Source organism: Heterodontus francisci, chromosome 18, assembly GCF_036365525.1.
Source record: "Heterodontus francisci isolate sHetFra1 chromosome 18, sHetFra1.hap1, whole genome shotgun sequence".
NCBI classification, from domain to species: Eukaryota; Metazoa; Chordata; class Chondrichthyes; order Heterodontiformes; family Heterodontidae; genus Heterodontus; species Heterodontus francisci.
This window is the reverse complement of record NC_090388.1, coordinates 76,585,892-76,603,041: the sequence shown is the minus strand read 5'-3', so window position 1 is coordinate 76,603,041 and position 17,150 is coordinate 76,585,892. Positions and strand designations below refer to the sequence as shown.

The following is a 17,150-nucleotide window of genomic DNA, read 5'->3' as shown; positions in this document are numbered from 1 at the left end:
ATGTCTGTGTCTCGACCGTTTGAATAATCGTGCCAAATATAGTTACCAATTTCCCCTTTATTTAACCACACCCACTGAGGCTTCTTACTTACACATCCTCTTTTCCATACACCAACAGTTACAAGAACATCTGTTACCATAATTACACAAGCAGGTATTACTCAAAATATCAGTCATTGTAATGTACACATTAAGATATGTCACGATGACATTTGATATTAAGAAAGAAAGGCTTGCATTTATATAACACCTTTCATAACTTCAGACCATCCCAACACGCTTTACAGCCAATGAATTACTTTTGAAGTGTAGCAACTGTCGTAATTTAGGAAACATGGCAGCCAATTTTCTCACAGCAAGCTCCCACAAACACTATGAGATAATGAACAGGTCATCTGTTTTAGTGATGTTAATTGAGGGATAAATGTTGGCCAGGACAATAGAGTTAACTCCCCAGTTCTTCCATGAAATAGTGTCACGGGATTTTTTATGTCCACCTTAGAGGGAAGATGTTGTTGAAAGAGGATGTAAGTCAGAAACTATAGGGACTTAAAATTGATAAAGAGGATGTATTAGATAGGCTGTCTGAACTTAAAGTGGATAAAGCACCAGGGCCGGATGAGATGCATCCAAGGATACTGAGGGAAGTGAGGGTGGAAATCGCAGAGGCACTGGCCACAATTTTTCAGTCTTCCTTAGACTCAAGGGAGTTGCCAGAGGACTGGAGAACTACAAATGTTACACCGCTGTTCAAAAATGTGTGTAAAGATAAGCCCAGCAACTACAGGCTAGTCAGTTTAACTTTGGTGGTGGAAAAACATCCAGAAAAGATAATTCGGGACAAAATCAATAGTCACATGGACAAATGCAAATTAATTAAGGAAAGCCAGCATGGATTTCTTATGGGAAAATTATGCTTAACTAACTTGCTGGAGTTTTTTTGAGGAGGTAACAGAGAGGGTTGATGAGGGCAATGCTGTTGATATGGTGTACAGGGACTTTCAAAAGGCATTTGATACAGTGCCACACAACAGACTTGTGTGCAAACTTGTAGCTCATGGAATAAAAGGGACGGTAGCAACATAGTACTGTCTGTGGGAAGGGAAGTAATATTATGTAGTATGGCATAAAATTAAGCTATTACTCAGTGATAGCTGCACTTCCGGAATGATGGCGGCCTACTTATTCCCTCTGATTCTATGACTTTAACCCCTTGTAGGGACTAAACCAAAGCAGGAGCACAGCCCCACAAATCTCCTTTAATCAAGTTCATACCAGACAAATTCTCAGACGCTTATTTGAGTCCAAACAATTGTACTAGCTTTCTCTCAAAGGGAAGGAGGGAACAAGGAAAGAAGGAAGAACACAATTCCAAACTGAGGACGTGCTGCATCATCAGAGGTACAGTCTCTCAGATGAGATATAAACCAATATGTCATCACAGAATCACAGAATTGTTGCAGTGCTGAAGGAGGCCATTCAGCCCATCATGTCTGCACTGGCTCTCTGAAAGAGCAATTCCCTCAGTTCCACTCCCCTGCCTTCTCCCCGTAATCCAGCACATTCTTCCTTTTCATATAACTGTTTAATTCCCTTTTGAATGCTTCAGTTGAACCTGCCTCCACCACATTCTCAGGCAGCGCATTCCAGTGTTCATCTCTTTTCTCTTTTGGGCCTCCTTATCTCGAGAGACAATGGATACGCGCCTGGAGGTGGTCAGTGGTTTGTGAAGCAGCGCCTGGAGTGGCTATAAAGGCCAATTCTGGAGTGACAGGCTCTTCCACAGGTGCTGCAGAGAAATTTGTTTGTTGGGGCTGTTGCACAGTTGGCTCTCCCCTTGCGCCTCTGTCTTTTTTCCTGCCAACTACTAAGTCTCTTCGACTCGCCACAATTTAGCCCTGTCTTTATGGCTGCCCGCCAGCTCTGGCGAATGCTGGCAACTGACTCCCACGACTTGTGATCAATGTCACACGATTTCATGTCGCGTTTGCAGACGTCTTTATAACGGAGACATGGACGGCCGGTGGGTCTGATACCAGTGGCGAGCTCGCTGTACAATGTGTCTTTGGGGATCCTGCCATCTTCCATGCGGCTCACATGGCCAAGCCATCTCAAGCGCCGCTGACTCAGTAGTGTGTATAAGCTGGGGATGTTGGCCGCTTCAAGGACTTCTGTGTTGGAAATATAGTCCTGCCACCTGATGCCAAGTATTCTCCGAAGGCAGCGAAGATGGAATGAATTGAGACGTCGCTCTTGGCTGGCATACGTTGTCCAGGCCTCGCTGCCGTAGAGCAAGGTACTGAGGACACAGGCCTGATACACTCGGACTTTTGTGTTCCGTGTCAGTGCGCCATTTTCCCACACTCTCTTGGCCAGTCTGAACATAGCAGTGGAAGCCTTACCCATGCGCTTGTTGATTTCTGCATCTAGAGACAGGTTACTGGTGATAGTTGAGCCTAGGTAGGTGAACTCTTGAACCACTTCCAGAGCGTGGTCGCCAATATTGATGGATGGAGCATTTCTGACATCCTGCCCCATGATGTTCGTTTTCTTGAGGCTGATGGTTAGGCCAAATTCATTGCAGGCAGACGCAAACCTGTCGATGAGACTCTGCAGGCATTCTTCAGTGTGAGATGTTAAAGCAGCATCGTCAGCAAAGAGGAGTTCTCTGATGAGGACTTTCCGTACTTTGGACTTCGCTCTTAGACGGGCAAGGTTGAACAACCTGCCCCCTGATCTTGTGTGGAGGAAAATTCCTTCTTCAGAGGATTTGAACGCATGTGAAAGCAGCAGTGAGAAGAAAATTCCAAAAAGTGTGGGTGCGAGAACACAGCCCTGTTTCACACCACTCAGGATAGGAAAGGGCTCTGATGAGGAGCCACCATGTTGAATTGTGCCTTTCATATTGTCATGGAATGAGGTGATGATACTTAGTAGCTTTGGTGGACATCCGATCTTTTCTAGTAGTCTGAAGAGACCACGTCTGCTGACGAGGTCAAAGGCTTTGGTGAGATCAATGAAAGCAATGTAGAGGGGCATCTGTTGTTCACGGCATTTCACTGACACTTTATTAAGGGATGTGTAATCGACCACTAATCTCCATCTGCCATCAAGTTTAGGGACACCAAACAGTGGTGAATTCATTCTGGAAGGCATTTTTATTAGGACACCTTGTTCCTCTAAATCCCTAATAGTGTCAAGTTGATCTAATTTCCCTTTATGATCCTGAATAGGCCACTGTTTCCTGGGCTTGTGCCAGCCTGCATTGAGAGAGTGAGGCTCTATATCTACCTTGCCACATTGATTCGGATGACGCTGTAGATAAGGATAGTACTTGTTTAGAAGTTGCTCCAAGAGACCCTTATCCCCTCCCTCTAAGCAGGAGCAGTCTAGCTGTGCCTGAATATACGTTGGTTGGTCATCCTGTTCCGTGGATGCCTCCACAGGCCTGGACGTGATCTTAAGGAAGTGTTTAATATCAGGCTGTCCTATAATAAGAGAGCAAACTAAATCAGGTACTAAACCCACCTCCAGGGTGACTGTGATTCCGTAGATAGTAACAGGAATTTCATCAAAGTCAATCAGCTGTGTCTTACACTGTGTGAATCTCCCGACTGATAACTGATAAAGTGGGCTCCCCAAATCTGACCACTGAGTTTTTATAATTACAGGATCCATGATGGAGTAATCAACGCCTGTATCAAAGAGTGCCTGTACCAGTTCAGCAGTGGGTAGTGTTACCAGGGCATGGGGGAATTCAAGAGACCCTGGTTGGGTGCTAGCCCGTCATTGTGGAGAGTCAGATGCTTCTGAGTCCTGACTATCAGCCCTGCCTTGATTTCTGATTTCCCTCCCTCGTCGGAGTCTCATGCTTTCCTGATCCCTTAGGCAGTCTATCAGAAGGCTTAGAGTCACGACTATCACCCCCTTGGGGTGGATGCCGATCCTTTTGGGAGTCTTTCTGATCTCGGTCTCTGTCAGCCCTGGATCCTCCGATTACTCTATGATTGGCACTGCCAGTGTAAAATTTATCCCGATAAGGATCCCAGCTGACCCTGCTATCTCTACGAGATTGGTATCAGACTGTTCCCACCGTTCCGGGAAGGTATGCCGCTCACGCTCCTGGCGAGATGGCGGTGCAGATCGACAAGAGCGCCCGGCCGGGGTCCCAAAGCAACAAGTCAGCGGGCGACTGGAACAAGAAGGAGCCCGGGTCCTATCTTGTACCTCTCTGTGTGAAGCAGAGATTCTTTGTATCATTTTTAACCTTAGGATCCGATTGGACCATAGGCTTAGTATGGGGCAGACCCAGCAAGGTATGGTTCGAGCGAATAATGCGTTGAACATTATCCCATCTGCTGGTCATCAGGATAAGCAGATAATGCCCCTTCACAGGCTAGTTTAAGTGCAGAATTCTGATACTAGTTAGCCAGACAACTGTGTACAATTGCCCAGTTTCCATGTGTAAGGTCCTTGCCTAATCGATAGGCGGCTATCAAACCATTTGATTTGACTGTATTTTGAAGGATTTCTTTGATTGAGCCCATAACATGCCCACCCTGAGTTGCGGTCAGGAGGTGGGCTTAAAGTTGAATCTAGTCGGGTCACTGACCCGAAACGTTAACTCTGCTTCTCTTTCCACAGATGCTGCCAGACCTGCTGAGTGAATCCAGCATTTCTTGTTTTTGTTTCAGATTTCCAGCATCCGCAGTATTTTGCTTTTATTAAAGTTGAATCTAGTTGTTGCACCTATTGATTGGGGGTCTAGATCAGAGTTTAGCATCATGGAGAGGAGCTGCTGTAAATGTGCAGCACTCCAGCCTTGGCAGAAAGTGTCAAGTCTATCAAGGTTGTATAAAATCCATTGTGTTTCATCTTGGTTGCTTAGACCAGGCTTGCCAAACATGGCATATATAGAGTTAAGATTCACATTGCCTAGGGGTGTAATTTGACACTGCACAGGCTGTCCCACAGACAGAGGAAAGCCTGCAACACCAGCAGTAGCAAAAGCCCGGACAAGGGCTTGGTTCATTTGAAGGTGATGTGTCGGAAGATGTCTATAATCCTCTCGCAAATTCTGATCACCAAACTCATTGTGAGGAAGCCATCTGATCCAAAACCCATGGCCACCACACATGTAGGGAGACCCAGGACCTACTATTCTACCATGGATACCCCCACCCTGTCGTGCACCAGTCATCAGGCTACCCAGTTGTGCATTAAGGAATATCATTAAGGAATTAAGGAATGTTGTGGGTCTGGGGTATCAGTCTGATTATCCCACCAGATACGTTCTATTCCTTCCACCTGGGGGTCCGCCACAATAGTATCATAAGCTCTAACTGAACCATCGGCATCAAAATTATCTCCCTCAAAGACAATGAACTGATCTGCTTGAGTCAGCGGAATTTGACTCTGTAATCTACTAAAACAAGTTGTTGGATCACCCAACAGGAAATTAAGGCAATCCCTTCAACATTAGCCAATATGTCAGAATGGAACCTGAACTAGGAGTTAGAATGTGTCAGGACCTAATCTCAGCTAGGATTTAAAGCGAACTTTAAAGGAAATTTCCAAACTTCGAAAGTAGAATGAGGGTGTTCTGATTTAAGATCCACAAACTGTGATCAAGAGTTTGCCATCTCTAGATACTTAAATCGGGGTCTTAATACCAAGGACAGAAAAACATTCCTTCCGTACTTACAAATCTAAAATAAACATTAAAGACAAATAGATTCGTACAGGATTCTGTTAACAACAAGGCACTTTTTGTGCACCAACTGAAGTGATTTATTACTCTAACCCCTTATGGGGACTAAACCAAATCAGAAGTACATCCCTATGAATCTCCTTTAATTAAGTTCAAACCAGACAAACTCTTATAGACACTTACTGGGTCCAAAGAATTGAACTAGTTTTCCCTCAAAGAAAGAAAACTAACAGAGAATATTACTATCTTTCAGATAGCCTATTTTTAAAGTAATTATGGCCAGGTCATAAATATCCCAGATATTATAAGGGTCTGGGAAACTCTCTTCAACACATAACTCTCCACTTAAAGAGACACAGAGAGGGGGTTCTTGTAGTTGTATAGAGAATGCTACATGAGACAATTTATTAACTTTTATATATTTATTGAAGAATTTAACATGCAATACACTTTTAAGTGGATAAGTATACTACAATATCAAAGATTACTAAGAGATGTAAAACATAATCCTTTTTCTAAAATAGAATCCAAAAGTTCAGCCTTGACAATGTTACAGCAAAATATCTTAGAATATCCATCAAAATTCAAAGTAAACTGTTACCTTAAATTCCCCGAGTAAGCCTCCTGCTTAACAAGACAAAACACTCTTGGTTAAGAGCAGAATTCTCTTGTCATTCAGTCAGCCATTCTTCCCATAGGTTGAGAAATATTGATGAGGAATTTCAATTCCCCTAATTTTTCGATTCAAAACTTTAACGTTTATACTGTTACTCATCTATTAACTCATCTTTTGGAATGTAGGTGTTACCTTTCTGTGCGTGTTTTTCCCGCTTTCATTATCCATATATAGTAATATCTTAGCAACTTATTCCCTGAGAATGCTGATAACTTCATGAGAAGGGAATTTTGAGCTTCTATCTGGTCAAAATGTTTGTACTGTTTTATAGTAACTGTGTTTTATACTTAAAAGATTTTTAATTAAATATTTGCAGTAACTGTTTTTGCGTTTTTGGGTTAAATTGACTTTATGCGGCATCTGTTTTTTGTAGGTAACATTCCATTTTGTGATTGATCATCTCTGATGTGTTTTGATGGTACCTTGTACCATCTCCTTAAGTCAGTCTTTATATATCATTAACATTATCAACTAATTAGGATTCTAGTTATCAGTAAGGACCATGTATAACCTGTCTCATTTAACTTAAAAGGCGTTTCAGGTAGACATTCCATTGTAACAGGGACGTTCATGGACTTTTAACTCTTAAAGGGAATTTCAGTGAGTTTTTAAAACTGACCATTTACTCAATCTTTAATTCTAAAAGGTATAATATATTAACTATATCTAAATTCTACTTAATTAAGCCTATTATACCATATTTCATCACAACTTTTCCCAGACACTGCTGCAACAACATTCCATCACAGAACTACTCTCTGCAAGATAGGGAAGTACAAATAAATGATCTGAAATGAGAGCTTCTGTTTGCACAGAATGTATTAATTAAGTCTTTGTCTCTTTATACAGTAAGTGTGAAGGCTCTTTGTTTTACTCAGTAGGAAGGCTGAATTTACCTGATAACTCTGTGCCAACTGGAAACTTTGTTTAGCAACAGCTATTGTGTGTATGGTATTTGAGATTTCAGTCTGTTCACATTGAAGTAAGACTTGTTTTATTTGAGGACCTGATTTATCTCTACTGCTTTTCCACAGAAGAATCACTTTTCAAAATGCCAGATTGCAGAAACATTCCAAGGGCTAATGGGTTAAGAAGAACAACAGATGCCAGGTTCAATTCCAGGACTGTATGGAGTTGGTCAAAATCAGGTGTCAGCTGTGGCTCAATGACTAACGCTCCTTCCTCTGACTCTAAGTGCTGTGGTCTACTTTTATTTTCAGCCAAAAAGGAGTTGAATTCTATTATATGGCAGTCAGTGCTAACTATTAAACTATTACTAAATTTGCTGATTTAGATGTGCACGTTCAGTGATGCCTGAGTGATACTGTTCCAGTACAGCTACAACACTGGCATCCACCTGACAATATGAAAAATTGCCAAATTGCCACAAAAAGCAGGACAAATCCAATCTGGCCAATCACCACCCCATCAGTCTACTTTCAATCATCAGCAAAGTGATGGAAGGTGCCATTGACAGTACTACCAAGCTTACTCAGCAATAACCTGCGCACTGACGCTCAGTTTTGCGTTCTGCCAGGATCACCCGGCTCCAGGCCTCATTACAGCCTTGGTCTAAACATGGATGAAAGAGCTGAATTCCAGAGGTGAGGTGAGAGTGACTGCCCTTGATATCAAGGCAGCATTTGACTGAGTGTGGCATCAAGTAGCCCTAGCAAAACTGAAGTCAATGAGAATCATTAAGTCAACTCTCTACTGATTGGAGTCATTCTTATCACAAAGGAAGATGGTTGTGGTTGTACCTATATCACATGGACTGCAGTGGTGTAAGTAGGTGGCTCACCACTATCTTCTCAAGGGAAATTAGGGATGGGCAACAAATGCTGGCCTTGCCAGCAATGCTCATATCCATGAATACATTTTTAAAAATGTACAGGTTGGTACTTGAGCTGTAATGCTGCCTCTTGTTGTGAATAAGTTCCCACAATGGGGCCTCCTCACTCAGAACTGGCCATTTCCTCTTGAAACTGACAAACTTACATTGCTGTACTTGAATCAGCCATTTTCTATGAAAAGGATTAGAGTATACTATGTGCAGTTGTAGTCTCCATACTACAAAAAGGAAATTGAAACATCAGAGAAAGCGGGGGTAATATCTACAAGGAAGTTACTGGAATTTAGAGGATGCAACTGTCAGGAAAGATTGAGCAGGCTGGAGCTCTTTTCTCTGGACTAAGAGGAGATCTGATAGAGGTCGTTAAGATCATGAAGAGGAATTATAGGGCAGGTGTGGAAAAACTGTTTTGTTTGTAGGAAGTCCAAAACACAGGAGCATAAATGTAATACATAAAAGCATAAATATAAGATATATATGATTATCTGTAAGGCTACTATAAATAATAAGCTTAAGAGTACTTCTTTTAATTAGAATTTGCCTTAATGTTTGCACTTAGTTAGCTTACAAGTAACTCTTTTTAATCAGTATCTGACCTACATGATTTTATAGTTGCTTAAGGGACCTTTTTAGAGTATAACCCCATTGTCTGGACCAAAGCTATTAAAAACCCATTGTGCAGACACTGTAGTGATTTTAGGGAAGTGCTGGTGATCCATGATTAATTTAAACTATTGTGACCTTAACTCTATTTTCCTGCCTGTCCCCCATAACCATTGACTGCCTTGTAGTTCAAAAATCTATCTAACTCAAGCCTTGAATATATTGAATGACCCAGCCTCCACTGCTCTCTGGGGAACAGAATTCCAAAGATTAATGACCTTCTGAAAGAGGAAATTCCTCCTCATCTCCATCTTAAATGGGCAACCCCCTTATTTTTAAAATGTGCCCCCCAGTCCTAGATTGCCCCATGAGGGGAAACATCCTGCCAGCATTTACCCTGTCAAGCCTCCTCAGAATCTTTTATGTTTCAATAGGATCACCTCTCATTCTTCTAAACGCCAATGAGTATCGGCCCAAACTGCTCAACCTTTCCTCAAAAGACAACACCTTCATCTCAGGAATAAGCCCAGTGAACCTTCGCTGAACTGCTTCCAATGAATGTATATCCCTCCTTAAGTAAGGAGACCAATACTGTGCACAGTACTCTAGGTGTGTTCTCACTAATGCCCTGTGCAGTTGTAGCAAGTCTTCCCTACTTTTATACTCCATCCTCCTTACAAAAAAAGCCAACGTTCCATTTGCTTTCCTATTTACTTGCTGTATCTGCATGCTACCTTTTTAGGATTCATGTACAAGGACTCCCAGATCCCTCTGCACCCCAGCATTCTGCAATTTCTCTCCATTTAAATAGTATTCTACATTTCTGTTCTTTCTGCCAAAGTGAACAACCTCACATTTTCCCACATTATACTCCAACTGCCAGATGTTTGCCCACTCATTTAATCTATCTCTATCCCTTTGCAGACTCTTTGTATCCTCTTCATATCTTGCTTTCCTATGTATCTTTGTATCATCAGCAAACTTGGCTAAAATACACTCAGTCCCTTCATCCAGGTCATTAATATAGATGGTAAATAGTTGAGGGCTCAACCCTGATCCCTGTGGCACTCCACTAGTTACAATTTGCCAACCTGAAAATGCCCCATTTATCCCGACTCTCTGTTTCCTGTTAGGTAGCCAATCCTCTATCCATGCCCCGAATACAATGAGCTCTTATCTTGTGTAGTAACCTTCTTCGTGGCACTTTATTGAATGCTATTTGGAAATCCAAATACACTACATCTACTGGTTCCTCTTGTTATGGGCAGGGTGAGAGCAAACTGCTGAAATCCCTGCTCCCTTCACAACTGTCTTTAGTCAGTAAGCTTTTGAGAAAAAGATGTGTGTGTTTTTTTCTAAAAACCCCTGAGTGGTGGACCATTTGAATAACCAGCAGCAAGCACTTCATGGGTTCACATAAAGAAAGAGGATTGTTTATTTATGCACTCACCCCAAAATCTAACGCTACGGCACTCACTCATGCAGTCACACAGACAAACACACTCAAGGAAAGTACAGTTGAAGAGAATAGTGTAGTTTTACAGATTCTAAGCAAAAAAAATAGTTCATAATTCATGTGATTGCCTTTTTCTGGAGAACACGCATTGCAGGCCTAATGAAGAAGATGTCTTCACTCCAGAAGTGTAATTAGGTGAGTAATACAGCCAAAGTCGTATTCCGACATGATTTTCAGGATTCTCTTGAAGTGGTGGACTTTCTGCAGATCACAAAGTTGGTTGCAGGTACTTGTGTCACCAAGAGGTCAGTTTGCTGTATTGGTGGACCCGAAATGGAACAGGCTTGTGATATTACAGTCTCCAATTCTTTTAAGGCCCAGATGGTACTGCCTTGTCTGGAGCTGCTTCTTTTTGCAGTTAGCATTTAAAGATTAAAAAGGAGACAAACATGGACCATGTAACTTCTCACAGTTCCTTTTTCAAATATGGAGGTGGTCTTAGGTTGATTAGCCACATCCTGGTTTATTATTCTCAGACTTTCATCCTTGGGCAGGAGGGGGTCTGTTAAGAGAATCAGTTTCTTTGTCTCAGATGAAACCTATTCAGTTCAGGAATGGATCTTGATGGTTTCAGGTTGGGCGTAATTGAACATCTTAGTCTGGAATGTATCCTTTAGTCCTTTTGAGACAGTGAGACAGTCATTGAATACACAGGTCAGGTCAGCTGACCTGCGAGGGCCATCTTTGCAGCACATTGTCTCCTTTTTAAAGGAAAGTTAATTTCAAAGAGTCTGCATTGAATAAAGTTTGTATCTTAAAAGTTAGGAATTATGTTATGTCTTTATTGGGACCTTTATCCACTCAGCTTGGTACAGCCTCAAAGAACTCTAATAAATTTGTCAAACACGACTTTCCTTTCATAAAATCCTGCTGACTCTGCCTGATTGTATTATAATTTCCTAAATGTCCTGCTACTCCTTCCTTAACAATGGCTTCTAGTATTTTCCCAATGACAGATTTTAGGCTAACTGGTCTGTAGTTTCCTGCTTTCTGTCTCTCTCCTTTCTTGAAAAGAGGTGTTACATTTGCAGTTTTCCAATTGGCTGGGGCTTTTCCAGAATCAAGGGAATTTTGGAAGATTACAACCAATGCATCCTCTATCTCTGCAGCCAATTCTTTTAAAGCCCAAGGACGCAGGCCATCAGGTTCCAGGGGATTGTCAGACTTTAGACCCATTAGTTGAGCTGATAACTGTCATTGTGAGTGACTGATGGCCCAGACAGTGAAACCGTAAAGGCAAAAGAAGAAGAACAGGATGCCCATGCAGGATGTGCCCTCGGAATTGGTGAAGAGTGAAAAGTGTACATGCAGAGAAGCACAGCAGAGCAGGAGAAGACATGACTGGAATTATCAGGACAGGTGGTTAAAAAAAAAACAGGGGTATAAGGAAGGGTGAATTTCTAACCAAAGGTGCAGAGATAGAAAGCACAGAACAAGTTCCAAAACCTGAGCAAATGCTGGTTGAATTCTAACACTGGCCTTGCTATGGAAACTGGACAGAGTAGAAGGGAAGTGAATGAGGAGAAGAAGATGCACTATTCCAACTAGTTTTCTTACGGGTAATATATGATCTATTTGATACTGTAAATCGCTGCTAAAACACTGTAATGTGTTGAACTCTATTGTGTGACGATAAGAGAATTGGTGCAACTTTTGGTTGTCCGGTCTGAATCTGTTGTAGAAAATCAACCTTACAGATGTCCACTAACAGATGAAACAAAGAATTTAGCAGGAATGCCTTTACACAGAGAGAAATAAAGAAAAAGACTTGCATTTATATAGTGCCTTTCACCACCAAAGGGCATCCCAAAGCGCTTCACAGCCGATTAAGTACGATTGAATCAGTCACTGTTGTAATGTAGGAAGCGTAATGGAGATGGTGGAAATGTGGAACTTGTCACCAGATGGAGTATTTGAAGAGATACTGCGGATGAATTTAAAGGGAAGCTTCCTTCAGATATGAGAAGGGAATAGAGGGATATAGGGATCAGGGTGGGAAGTGGTCATTAGACTGGCGGGGTGGACGGGGGGAGGCTGCTATGAAGCATAAGCGGTTGAGCCAAATGGTCTGTTCTGTGCTGTAGATTCTATGAAATTCTATGTGAATTCTTTAAAAACAGCAATGAACTGATTGCCTCTTGCCCATATGAAACTTCCTACTCGACAGTTTTTGAAGTTGCCTTTGCACTGAATGCAGTTGGACTGGAGTTTGATGGGAGCCAAATTCAACCTGGCCCTCTGAACTGCAGTTGTGGTTGAAACTGTGTGGTGTATCTGGTCTGTTCAACAAGCAGGGAGACAAAGCAGCGAAATGTTTGTTTTTTGGATGTGGGGGGGGGGGGGGGGGGGGGGGAGTTTAGGACCCAGGAGGAAGCATGTGTGTGAGCGCAATCTTTATACAGGGAATTCGAGAGTGTGGATTGAAACCAGTGGAGAGGAGAGCAGCTATAACAGGAACATGTGGTAAGGTTTGGGTTTCATACCTATAAGGCTCAAAATATTCTATCATTTATATCTATATCAATTATAACATTTTTATCACGTTATAGTGTTTTAAAGTAAACGGATAAAAAAATTGTGAAATTAAACTAATTTTAAACTTAAAATATTTTTATCCAACCGTATATTTGTGTAACGTTGTGAATAAAGTATTAATTTCTGTGTTATTTTCGGTCCTAGTTTGCAGGAGTCTTGGGGACTTCTCCAGCCTCTTGTCCTCCAGCCCACATCTATACTATTTAAATTCAATCGGGTCCCGATTTTAACTCCCTCGAACCCCATTTATTTAGAGTTAAAATGGAGACTGTGCTGTTGGGTTAAGGTGTGTTGTTTGAGTGGAGATTTGTTTACTGTCTGACTCTCTCTGTGCAGTGTGGGGCACAGCTCTGCGGACTGACTCAATCCTAGTGTAAACTCTTAAACAAGGGTCCCAGCTAAACAAAAAGTCGGTGCTATTGCAGCATCTTTGCCTTTCCAGGGTTTTATACCTGAGAGATGAATGCACTTGTGATGTTTTCAGGCTTGTGAAGGTGAGACGAGATGTTTTAAAGAAAACAGCTCATGCACTTTGTGTCACTGCAAAGTGATTCCAAATGCAAACTCTCCGGGGCAGAGATCGGGGATCGGACTGAATTTGCAGCTTTTATACCGGAGCTGTTTTAACTCGGCTGCTGGGATAGTCAGCGTCTGTGTGTTGCACTGAAACAGCTGCTTTATCCTGGTTTCACAGGTTCAGTATTTCCCCTGGGCCGACCAGTCTGCCGCTGAGATAAAGGTGCCACATTTAGCAGGGTGAATGCTGACAACTGGTTTATGTCCCCTGTTCTCCTGCAACACAAACTAAAATGATGCCCCACCCAAAATCAGTGTAAGAGATTGAGGTGATCTCCAGGAGGACATCAGAAACCAGTAGGGTTTCACACCCGCTGAATTATAATACCAGCTTCATGAGATAAGATACTGCATACATGAGGGAGAAGGGAATAGAGGGACATGGGGGCAGGGTGGGGAAAGGTATTTGAAGTGGGAGAATGCTTCTCTGGAGTATACATGAGGTTGGGCCAAAGGGTCTGTTTCTGTGCTGTAGATTCTGCGTAAGTTGACAGTCCGCAGTGGTACCCGAGGCAATATTATAATGGAGAATAGCTGAACATTTGGGCAGTGTCAGCAATTGCGATTTGAGGAATGCCTGGGTGTGTGTCTTAGAAATACCTCTTATCTATTGATATTGTGCAGAAGGAGGATAGTATTTATTACCAGATGGTTCTGGTCCACCTGGTACATTCCCTGTGTGTGTCAGATAATGGAACATTGTTGTTTCATAGTTCAGCAATGACCAGAATTTAGTGAGCAAGTTATAGGATACTGGTTGACTATGATTAACTTGGTGTGAGTTTGGCTATCTGTTGTCCAAAACCATTCGACTCCTTTAGTCAACAAAAGCCCTGTCTCTCTGGCAGCTCTAGTGCTTATCTCCCTTTGTCTCACATATGAAGGAATCTAACTTGAGGACTCAAAGGGTTAAAAACCTCGTCTTCCTAAGTAAAGGAGGCCTATTGCTTACCTCCTCTTTGTGTAAAGGGTACAAAAGCATGATAACCACATTTCCTAAGCAAAGGGTGCTCACCGCTTGATGAGATGGGTTTTTGCTGAAAACCCAACAATATCTAATCTAGTCTAGGCACACATTGACGGATACCAATGAATACCATAGCTCTTAAACCAAGGGAACCCACCTTATGCTAACCAATTGATAAGGTTTTTTTTGCTAAAAGCCCAACAATATCTGAATACCTCTTGAAACCACAGTTAGCTGAGTCATGACTGGGGCCCTACCAAATTCACAGTCATTTTTCGTGGTCACAGCATTTTAAGACTCGTGAATTTCACGTATTTAAATCATAAATATCATGGTGTCGCAACAAACCATGAAAATGAACTATTTAAAACAAAAAAAAAGACAAGGGAGGATTTTGGTTTCAAATGGTATTTATTGTTTACTCAAAAACTACTGCAAAAAGCTGACTATAAACAGGTCACATTCTTTCCTCTCTGAAGTCAGTGGTTGAATGTGAGCATGGAGCAACCTGCAACTGTCTCTTCATTCCCTGTCCGTGTTTAGACACAGCTCTCTCCGCATCCACACAGTTTGTTGGAATTATCAGACAGCACTGTGCTAGGCAAGGTGGGGGATTCTGCATTCCACAGAGTTCCAAAGCTACATATGAACATACGAACATATGAATTGGGAGCAGGAGTAGACCATTCGGTCCCTTCATGCCTGCTCCGCCATTTAATAAGGTAAAGGCTATCTGATTGTGGCCTTAACTCCACTTTCCCACCTGCCCCCGATACCTTTTGACTCCCTTGTTAGTCAAGAATTTATTTACCTTTGCCTTAATATTCAGTGTGTTCCTATGTCCCTGTTTCCACCGGTGTCTGGGGAAGAGAGTTTCCTGACCAGTTTGTCAACTTTACCAAACTCTGTTTTCCACAGCTCACTGATGAGAAATTATATGTGCATTAAATGTAATATGGACAGCATTAGCACAGATTTAAAAGATTTTGTCATGTAAGTTGCATTGTCACTCATGAACGCAGACACTTGTTACAAAATAGGGTGCAGATTTCGACAGTTTTGATTTTCACTTGGTAAACTGTGGTGTAATCAATAGCTTCTAAGTTGATGCAGTCTGTGAGCGCTGTTATTAGCTTTCCTGACTGTACGTCTTTGGCCTTACCAGACATAAAATTAAACAGAACATGCAGTACATATTTGTCTTGCTCATCGGTGGACACATCACAATTAATTGCAAAAGACTTACATCCATTAATCTGAGACTTCAGCTGTTCACTATTTGTAGCAAAAACCTTTGGTAGGTAGTCCTGTCGTAGTTTATTTACACTTGGCAAGCAACCACCATTTTGTACATTATATTGAATGAATACCCACAGGTTTGGGTGATCAAGTTTTTCCACTGGTAAGCTGGTGTTTGCAAAAGCATCCCAAGTTCCATTGTAACCAACTGATGATTTTCTGAGCTCTCTGTCGATTTCTTTAAAAAGAGATGAAATCGTTTTTTTGCGTGTTCATTTTCCAGCAGTGCGGTGTCGGATGTTCTCTTTCTGCTGCGATGGCTTTCGGAGTCTAAATGGTGCTGAAGCATTGTCTGCTGTGCGTAATCCAGCAAAACATTGCAGCTTGTACAAAACAGTATTCCACCATCAGCATGCAGAATTTTGCTTCCAAATTCTTTCACTCGGTGTGCTGCAGTCATGGATGTGGCCGTTTTTGATTTGCTCATGCTGGCATTCTTACTTGTCTGCTTATACTGGAGACTGCTTCTCTCAAAATTGCACCAGAAGTCCTCCATCATCTACCAATCAGCAAGTTGAGCCTCATGTTAATCACAAACACGCAATCAGTGAGATGAGCCTTGTGTCAATGAATAAAACGTGCGATGGCCTGATTTCATAGAGAACGTGAGTTTTCATGGAGGACCCAATAGGGTCCAGTAGGACCCTCGTCATGATCAATTGATCAGTAGGAGTGCTTGTAGTTAATCAAGGTACAGCAGGCGGTATAGCAACCAGGAAAAAGTAATATAAATACTGGAAGCTCAGAATAGGTTTTTAGATTTGCTTAGGTTCGCTGGCTATCAGCAAAGTGAGCATGATCCTCCCCTTAACTTAAACAGAGACATCTCACCAGCTTTATAGCTTCCTACTGCTCGGCGATTTAAGGTAAATGTTACTTTAATAATTGATAGATATCCTGCTTAACTAGTTTGAAATATTCTACTGTAACAATTTTTAGATTTAAAAGTTGGATTATCTACTAGAAATAAGATTTTTTTTTTACTTTACCTAAGAACCGTTAATGTTGTAATTCATGGTCTCACCAGCTGTAAGTTGCATGTCGGTTCTTTAATAAATCTCTGTATAGTTCAGAACTTATATTGTGTCAATGATCTTCTGTATCATTAACCCATGAACCACATCGCCATACACTCTTGGTGAAGAGATACATTACTGAAGAGAGACCCCCAGACCCTTACGATATCGGGGACATGATAATCTGGCTGGAACTTGCTAAAAAAGCTATCTGGAATGAGATCAGACCTTTAGACCCATTCAAGTGTCTTTAGGATTTGGCTACCTGAACCTTAAGTTAAGAGTGAACATCAGAGAAGCACGCCTGATCCGGGATAGTCCCAAAGGGGCTAGGATTATAACCCACCACAGTTGATGGCCAATGTGGGACACGAGTTGATACAGAACACTATATTTGTAT

At 41.8% G+C, this 17,150-nt stretch overlaps 1 protein-coding gene across 1 annotated transcript in view; it reads left to right on the top strand.

Moving 5' to 3' along the window:
• The first annotated feature begins 11,649 nt into the window (after positions 1-11,649).
• Positions 11,650-17,150, top strand: part of LOC137379735 (uncharacterized) — a 102,606-nt gene continuing 97,105 nt past the window's right edge. Inside the window, exon 1 of the mRNA XM_068051038.1 lies at positions 11,650-11,716. The gene's annotated coding sequence lies outside the window, so the exon portion shown is untranslated. The remainder of the gene's footprint in view (positions 11,717-17,150) is intronic.